This window comes from Triticum dicoccoides, chromosome 6B, assembly GCF_002162155.2.
Source record: "Triticum dicoccoides isolate Atlit2015 ecotype Zavitan chromosome 6B, WEW_v2.0, whole genome shotgun sequence".
NCBI lineage: Eukaryota > Viridiplantae > Streptophyta > Magnoliopsida > Poales > Poaceae > Triticum > Triticum dicoccoides.
Genome location: NC_041391.1, coordinates 33534302 through 33543809, shown reverse-complemented (window position 1 = coordinate 33543809; position 9508 = coordinate 33534302). Strand labels below are relative to the sequence as shown.

The following is a 9508-nucleotide window of genomic DNA, read 5'->3' as shown; positions in this document are numbered from 1 at the left end:
GGGTCATCATCGTCTTCCTCAAACCTCAGGAGCGCCGTGGTGGTCCAGATCTCACCGATCTCCGCTCAATGGCGGACAGGTTCTTCAGGATTAGTCCGTTCATTACACTTCGCTGCCGTGGTATGTATATATGTTTGTACATGTGGCTTTTTTTTCAATTCCTATAGATGGATGGCCTTTAGCTATCTATCAACACCCTACTGAATATATACTATGTGTCTTGATCAATTTTGTTCAACCCCAATCGATTCATCCTTCCTTTGATCCTTTCTGAAGTTCCTAATATCTTGTTGTGCTGAATCATGCTATATAATAGACCAAGACAAACTAGTCAAAAAAATAGTAGACCAAGATAAACTAGTCAGCCCTGTGCTTGCAGCACGGTCTAGACGAAACCAGGCAGACTATTAAGGCCTCCTTTGGTTTGTAGAAACTTTGTGGGAATCTCATAGGATAGTATTTGTATAGAAAAAAGTTCCTTTAGAGCCCTTTGGTTTCTAGGAATAGAATCCTATTCTTATGGAGGAATTCTTCCTATCCTCCACATTTCATAGGAAAATAAACATTAGTATAGATTCAATGGTAAAAATCCTATGATGTGAACCAAAGGACATCTTTTTTAATATTCCTATTCATAGGATTTCAGATATATGTCATCTCATTTCCTATGACTTTCCTATTCTTGTGATTTTTCTATCCTATGAACCAAAGGACGCCTAAGAGTCTGCTACTCTTGTTGATGAATGATGTATATTAAAATTGCTAACTGAGTACCTAGCTATATCTTTCCTACTTATAAAGGTTCGAGTTGGTGGTGAGTTCACATGTGAGACCACACAAATAAAAAAATACACTTCTAGCCACATGTGAGACTAGCAACCTTTCAAAAGATATAATAAATAAATGGAACTATTGTGAGACCTATCCCATCTCAGATAAACAAATACACTGCTATCTTAATATGAACATAACACTCGTATAAGAATATAGATTATAAATGCATACGATTCCAATTCAAAATCATGGCCTGTATTTTATTTTATTTTATTTTACTACCCAGTCAATTCTTCCAGTTCTATAGCATAGCACAAGAGAGCGAACATATTGAAATTTCAATGTGGTCATAGATGTTGTCCTCCTACAAAATCCATGATCTTGTTCATTCACTCATGTCTATTTGCCTATGTTTTAAAATTTAAATGTTATCTCACTATAAATCTTGCAAAGGACCTACAATAGTCGCTTAAAAATCATCAGTGACTACAACATGACCTTTCATTATATTTATGCTCCTTTTTAATCATAAATCATGCAATAGACGTAAGACATCATCATTTTTTGATGATTTCCTAAGCCAGTAGTATCTCATTGTTGTTTTTATGACTCCGTAGCAATGCACGAGCATTGTGCTAGTATATATATGGAGTTGAGATGCATATGTTTGGTCTTAATTCTTTCATTATGTATTTTGCTTAATTGTGTGATCAGGTATATTGTAGACTCATATATAATGGCATTCATTGCTCTTGTTTCAAAGGTACCGCATCTCGGTATTGATTCCAAATGGATAGCCAAACTAGTACTAGACACAACACCGACTTGCTGGAGCGAATGCTGCTTAATGAAAATGCAGAGCCAACACACTGGCCATTGTCAATTTTAGAGGACATCACGAAACGGTTTCTCCGATGATCAGGAAATTGGCAGAGGTGGATTTGCAGTGGTTTATAAGGTACAAATACCTCTAGTAAGCTTTCTTCCTAATCACAGTTGATCGAAAAGATAAACAACATATGCACATCATAGTAATACACTACTACGTTCATACACTGACACGTTTATGCTAACAAACACACTTTCTGATTGCAGGGAATAGTGGGAAAAGGGATGGTCGCCGTGAAGAAGCTGTCCAGAACATTTGATCTGCCTGAGCATAAATTCCACAGAGAGGTTGAGTGTCTGATGAAGGTAAAACACAAAAATATAGTGCATTTCCTGGGGTATTGTTCTGAAACACATGGGAAAACTGTAGACAATGAGGGGAAGTTTATCATGGCAGATATACGAAACTGGTTACTCTGTTTCGAGTATGTACCAAACAGAAGCCTCGATAAGTATATTACTGGTATGTTGTAACTTTTATTTCCAAATTTATTTTCTTTATTAAATTTCATTACATAGTTCAAGCATCTCATGCAAATAATACAACTATTTAAAATGAGAAGTATGATGCCGCGGTCTGACATGATCTTTTATCTCGGGCTTTTGAAGGCAATTTGTCCATAAAGTGAAGCTTCTAGGATATTACCTATTACAACATTTTGATTCAATAACTGTTAAAGATGGTGACTATTACTTAGAGTGAACGCTTGTTAAAGATTTTAACGTTGTATTTACTTCACGTTGATATCTTGCATAATTCATAGTTGTATCCATATCTAGTCTATTCGTATTCACTTAGATGTTTTGTTAAAAAAAAGTGAAACTGCATTTGTTAAGACTATTATCTGTTGGTATTCACTCTATTTTTATTCTTACTGTAGACTAAAATTCATCATGACAATATAAGATTTTGATCCATGAAAATGTATTTCCTCCCTAAATAATACTCCCTCTATTCCATAATATAGTGCATATAGATTTTTTGAAAAGTCAAGCATCACAAACTTTGATCAAATTTATGGAAAAAAAACCTTTACATTTAGAATGCTAGACTTATATCATTGGATTCATTATAAGATGAACTTTCATACTTTGTATATTTGGTATTGTAGATATAAATAGTTATCTCTCAAAATTGGTCAAATTTTTGAAAGTTTGACTTTTCAAAAAATCAATACGCACTACATTACGAAACAGAGAAATATTGGCCAATGACATGTGGTACAACCAAAAATTCTGATCAAAACTAACTGGGTTTGCCTGCAATCTTCTTCGTGAAAATACTAATCGGTAAATCTAGAAAAGGAAGAAAATCCACTAAAAATTTTGGGGGGGGGGGGGATTTCTTTTCCTTCGAGTAAATGTATGAAACAAAATAACAGATCTGGGGAATTTGATTTCTTTACTAACTTTTGAAAAGAAACAGGTGACGCTCACATACACTCACTCATATAATGTGTGTATGTGTGTGTGCCTACACACTCTATCCGTATGAGCACCTCCAGAGACTGAGTTGGAACAGTCTTGAGATTGATGAAGTAACCACAAATACCTCACAATTGACGGGAACGCCGTGTTGGGAAATGTACTAGCAATCAAGATTCAATCACTATGAAGATGCATACAAGGTTACATCAGATTGTTATCAACTTCAAGTTGCAGCGGAGAAGAGGTTATGTATATCGTACTTGAAGTCTCTCGAACCGTCCACGAAGATCCCTCAAACAAAATACCAAAAGCAAGGGCTCTCTACGGATTGCACGTGTACGGACTTCACGATCCGATAAGGCTTCGCCATCCAGAGCTTTGCGTTGCCGGAGAACTAGATGAGGGAGAAGATAACCTCACAGAGTTTCTCTATTATGAAGACTAGAGAAAACTAAAACTAGTTCAAGTCTGGATCAGGAACTAGAAGAGAGAACTAGAGAGGGGGGCACCGGAGATCAAAGGGACTTGTGTCTCTAGGGGGGCTCACCCTCTCTACCGGGTGTAGTTACTCCCACTTTTGTTTTGTATGTTTTAGGTACTATCTATTATATCGGAGTATATGTATGTGTAGTACGTAGTATGTAAGAATGTTTAGTTAGTGTGTGTATATATATATATATATACTATTTATTGAGTTAGGTAGTATATATTATATTTTGAGCATACACCTTTTTGCGTACAAATATGTACGGAGTATTTCACAAATATGATAAAACATTGGCTCACATGCAATTTTTTCACATAAATCGCTTTGGGGTGTGTGTGTGTGTGTGTGTATTTCACAAATATATATGATAAAATTTATCTACCACCGGTGGTAGTTACCACCACTTTAGTTTTGTATGTTGGATGTAGTATCTATCAAATCAGAGAGTACATGCGCGAAGTATGTAGTATATTTTTTGAACACAGTACAGACGCAAGCGCTCATATACACGCGCATACACTCACCGCTATGAACGCACACCCTACCTCTATGAGAACCTCCGAAAGATTGAGCGGGCATAAGAATGTTTAGGTAGTATATATATACTGCTTTTTACATAGTATGTATCGTATTTTAAGTGTGCTCCTTTTTACGTACAAATATGTAGATATTTCAGAAAAATGATCAAAAAAATGATGGGTAACTTGCAAAATTTTCATGTAACTCACTATGAATCATCTTATATATATAGTATGTTTACATATTTAGAATGATAAAATAGTATATATAGTATCTCATGGTAGAATATGAGACAAGTTGGGCTATTACCCATGGGTGGTAGGATGTATTTTTTCTTATATACAAATGTTTCCTACCACCGGTGGTAGTTACCATCGCTTGCGTTTTATATGTTGTAAGTGGTATCTGTCAAAACTAAGAGTACATACGTGTAGTTAGTATACATCAATGTTTAGGTAGTATATATACTACTTTTAGGTAGCATATACCATATTGTAAGCATACTCTTTTTTACGTACAAATATGCATGTATTTCACAAATATAACAAAAACTATGGGCTCAAATGCAATTTTAACATGTAACTTGTTTTGAAATATTTTAGATATAGTATATGATCGTATTAGAATGGTAAAGTATTATAAATACTACTAGATGATAGTATACGAGACTTGTGGGGTAACTATATATGAGACATGCTAGGGAGGGGGCTTGGCCGACTTGGGGACGAGGTCTCCCCCTAGGTGCACCAACCAGGAAGGAGTCCTCATCCAACTAGTTGCCCCCCCCCCCCCGCCCCTCCTAGCTTGTCCAACAAGATAGAGGAGCGCCACCTCTATATGGGCCTTAGGGCCCATTATCTCTCCACTACTAGGCCTTTTTTATTTTCCTTTAGCCCCATTGCCTATAAATAAATCCCAGGGGACTCCCAATTAATATTGGTGCCCTTTATTATTTATACTAGGTCATCATAAACTTTTCTCGCCTATATATCAAATCCTGCTATTACCCGCTATTCCCCGAAAGACTTCTGGTTTCTCTCAAAATTATTTCTTTTATTCCCGAAACTATCCGGTAATATTTTCTCATATTCCTCACTCCACTAGTACTCAATATATCGTACTTCCGTTAAGCGTGTGGCCCTCTAGGTTCGGTGGAATATATACATGAACGAAAGTTCCTTTTGTTCGGTGATCAACATCGGAATCATGGACATCCGTGTTGACCCCTATATCCACGCGAATGATATTCAAGTGAACCTTTGGTTATCATATGTTACCTTCTGCTTCATATACTTTAGAAAACTCGAGGTGAGATATATCAATATCCTCTTGAGTCATTATCATGCTCACTATAGTTGTCCCCTTGTTACCGGTTTTGGTCTTCTTTCTCGTTATCATGTTTCGGCATCCCTGTGAGCAATTCACATGTGCTGGCTAGACGATGATGGATGCTGTCACACCGAGAGGTCCCTAAGAATATCTCTCCATTGTCAGAGGAGCAACTCTCACTCTTGAGCTATCTTGCCCCTTGTCATATTTTTCGATAAACTTATAAGTTATCATTATGATCACTGTGTTATAGATGACATTGGAGCAACCCCAAAGTGTATCGTCTGGTATGAAGTGACTAAATACTCTCATGGTCTAATAATACGAGCATACATTAACTCTTCGTGTTATAGATTGCAGACTTGCAATGATAACATCTCTAAGTATAACAGACAAGTTGGTTCAATTCAATATGACCATTCTTTTAACATCATACTCTCAAAGTTGCCAGCATCCTTGTTACACTTAACTTATTCCTATGATTAGGAAAACATAACCGTCATGCAACACTTGAGCTAGCCCTAGACGCAAGACTCTGGGTTAGGTTGTACCGTTTATGACTCTACATGTGCATATGAGTATTCCGTTGAATCGCATAAATAATACAATTATTATTGCCTCTAGGGAATATTTCCAACACCTTGTCTCCCACTGAAAGAATATTCCGCCTTTATGAGTAACGCAATTGACAAACATGGGCTTATATTAGGTTTCACATATTTTAACAATAAACGTCTTACTTGGTTTTAGTCTCAGTTCCCGGCTGCTTGAGGACAAGTTAGAACATCTGTAAAAGAAATCATTTAAAATTCTTTACATTATTAGGCATTTGCAGATTTACATTGCCTTATCTATGGAACAAAAATATGAGACCCATTTTCTCCACAGATGCGTCTCGCGGACTTGAATGGACGGCGAGATATGAGATAATAAAGGGGATATGTAAGGGCTTACTTCATCTTCACAAGAAACGCATACTCCACTCTGATCTAAAGCCTGGTAATATATTGGTAGATGATCAAATGGTACCCAAAATTGTTGATTTTGGCCTCTCAAGGTGCCTCGATAAAGAGCAAACCTGAGCTTTTACGTCGAACCTATGTGGATCGTTGTAAGCTAGTGTCTGGAAAGATCTTTTTTGTTTGTCACAAATTTATATTTTTGTGCACATTCTTTGACCAGGATTTAACAACTTCTCGTAGGGGGTATTTGGCACCAGAATTCTTTAGTGGACAAGTCGCATTCGCGTCAGACATATACAGTCTTGGTGTTATCATCGTGGAGTTACTAACAGGAGAAAGGGGATATCCAGAAGATAAGGATGTAAGAACAACTTCAGCATATGGTTCATGTTTAAGGATTGATCTTCAAATAACTATACATTTTGTACCCTAGCTCAACTTACATAAATTGTAAAATAAACATCCCAAAAGAAAAAGAAACGTTGTAAAAATCATGTCCGGTCAAGCATGGTAGTCTAAAACATCATTTATTTTCGTGGCACCCCACCTTTAGTACCACATCACTTGCTTAATTAACATAAGTTAAACTTGCATGTATGCATTGTTGGCCTAAGATGTAGCACTAAAATCACATTTTGTAGCACCCTGCTTGCACTTTTGTCCTTGTTATTCCACCTGGTCAAACTTACAAGGAGATGTGGAAAATGTGTTTATATATGCAACATGTTTCCAACTTGTGCCTCCCTCTTACACCTGAAGTGGACTTAAAGTAGGTCATATTTGAGAAAATTGTGCAACCTTATACTTTAGCTCAAGACCTCTTTACACATATACTGTGATGTGTTCCATAAACCAACCAACTTATTACCTTACCCATTAGGTTAAATAAAAGTGGGCACATGTGAGAAATACACTTACTTTGCAACGAATATAAGCGGGATTCTCACAACATAGCTGAATTTATAATAATGCCATATTTTGTCCGTAATATTTTGTATGAAAATGGAATAACATTGGCATGTATATCAAATGAGGCACACATCCAATTTATTAAGCAAGAATAAGTCTCGGTGACTAAGTACCACAAGGTTTATAGCAAAACACAAAAAAAACAATCAGAAACAAGATTGCATAACTCATCCACACAATCTCTCTCTAGTAACTATAGACCACTTATCGTCATAGTTCTCTATATAGATTTTAGCTCACAATTGCAATTTTTGTAGGTAGTTGACGCTTGGATGAATCAGTTAGAGGGATCAGATCAATGGGAGATACAGTTGGATCAAGTAAGAGTATGCATTAAGATAGGGAAGGAGTGCATGGATTCAGACCCAAAGAAGAGACCAATAGCACGTCGTATAAACGATAGACTTGATAAAATGGCAAGTGTAGTCAAAACTGCTATTAATAGTTCATCAGCTGAAGAACAGGTTAGTTTCCTAGAGGGACAATATGGTCAAGAGAAAATTGCAAAACTTTCATCTGAGTACCTCGGGAAGGACTTCAAGGAATGGGGAAAAATAGAAGAACTTCGGGAATTTGTTGGGACACCTTGATAAGATCATAGGCAGCTAGGTAGAGAAGAAGCTCCAGGTGATCCATGGTCACTCTGGGGAGCGCAAGATAGAAAGCAAAATGTCATCCCGGATCAGGCAAGCATTTGTACCTTTTACTTTGGTTTGTTCTACAAGTTGAGGAATCTGGAAATCTTCAACATAAAAGCACGAATGAATTACATGAGGTATGGTGGACCTGCCATTAGCTGTATGACGAGTGTGAAACTTTTCAAAAGGTGGGAGTTGAAACCATTTTTGGAGGATCGGAATTTGATTGGAAAAGATGGATTTGGAGAAGTTTACCTGGGCATTCATGATGGAGTACCATTAGTAGTAAGGAAGTTGATTAGTGGTATTGGACTAGAGAATGGAGGATTTGCCGATGATGTTGTCTGGAAATCTCATATGGTTCACAAGAACATTGTTAGGTTCATAGGTCGTTGCGTGGAATTTGACGTGCCGATGCTAGTCTTTGAGTTTCTCTCCAAAGGTAGCCTCAATGAAATTCTTCATGGCAACAAGAGGGTGCCTATCAACTTGGCTGTGCGTTTAAGTATCGCTGCAGGATTAGCAGTTTCTATAGCTTGTTTGCATTCACATAGGGGCACGCAAACCTTAGTTAAACCAGGAAATATACTCTTGGATGATGACTTTGTGCCAAAGCTCTCAAACTTTGGCACATCAAAGTTCATTGCGAGAGATTGCAAAGGCACCAGAACACTCATTGATGACATGTATTATCTGGATGACCTCGCTTATGTGGATCCGTTGTACCTAGAAAGAGGTCTGCTAACCGACAAAAGTGATGTCTACAGTTTTGGAGTTGTCCTCTTGGAGCTTCTTACAAGGAAGAAGGCCACACATGGTGACAATAACAACTTAGTAAGTAATTTTCTTGAGAATCACAAGCAGGGGAGGAAATCAACGGAGTTGTTCGATAAGGAAATCGCAGTAGCAGGAGATCTGGATCTTCTTGACAACCTGGCAGAAATTGCTGTGAAATGTCTTAACCTTGAGAATCCGTACCGAAGACCGGGCATAAAAGAAGTTGGGCGTCACATTGCGCTGATTCAATCCCGTATGCTGTAAGTTGACAAGCTGATGCATTTACTTTGTGCGCAATTTGAACAACATGTATGTTGTGTCGAATAAGCTTCCGATAGACGCAAGTATATATGACATGTGACGGTCGACTTGTAATTGCTGAGGTGAACAAGTCTTTGAAATGCTCTCCAAGTGTATACCGCGCTAAAAGCACGCCCTCGCTGGAGCCGTTGGTAACAGAAGGGTTATTTTTTTATGCTCTTTTTCTGGTGTTCGACCATTGCTTAGCTGGTCTGTATCTGTGGTTTCCAGTTTTATTCCTACCATCATTGTGATGTTATATATAGCAACACTACAAGACCTTAATTAGTAACTATAGTTATCCACCGTCGAGTCTATTTATGGGTGGCTAATGCTGATGGAATCCACTTCACTCTGCCACAAAACCATTTGTTTGATTTGTGTGGAGAACTGGAGATATGAGCATTCCGTGGGGTCTACCCTTCTGTTTGAAAATA

The 9508-nt window shown here is 37.5% G+C and overlaps 1 pseudogene; it reads left to right on the top strand.

The window, feature by feature from the left end:
* The first annotated feature begins 1563 nt into the window (after nt 1-1563).
* LOC119320645 lies at nt 1564-9035 on the top strand (annotated as a pseudogene).
* The last annotated feature ends 473 nt before the right edge of the window (nt 9036-9508 follow it).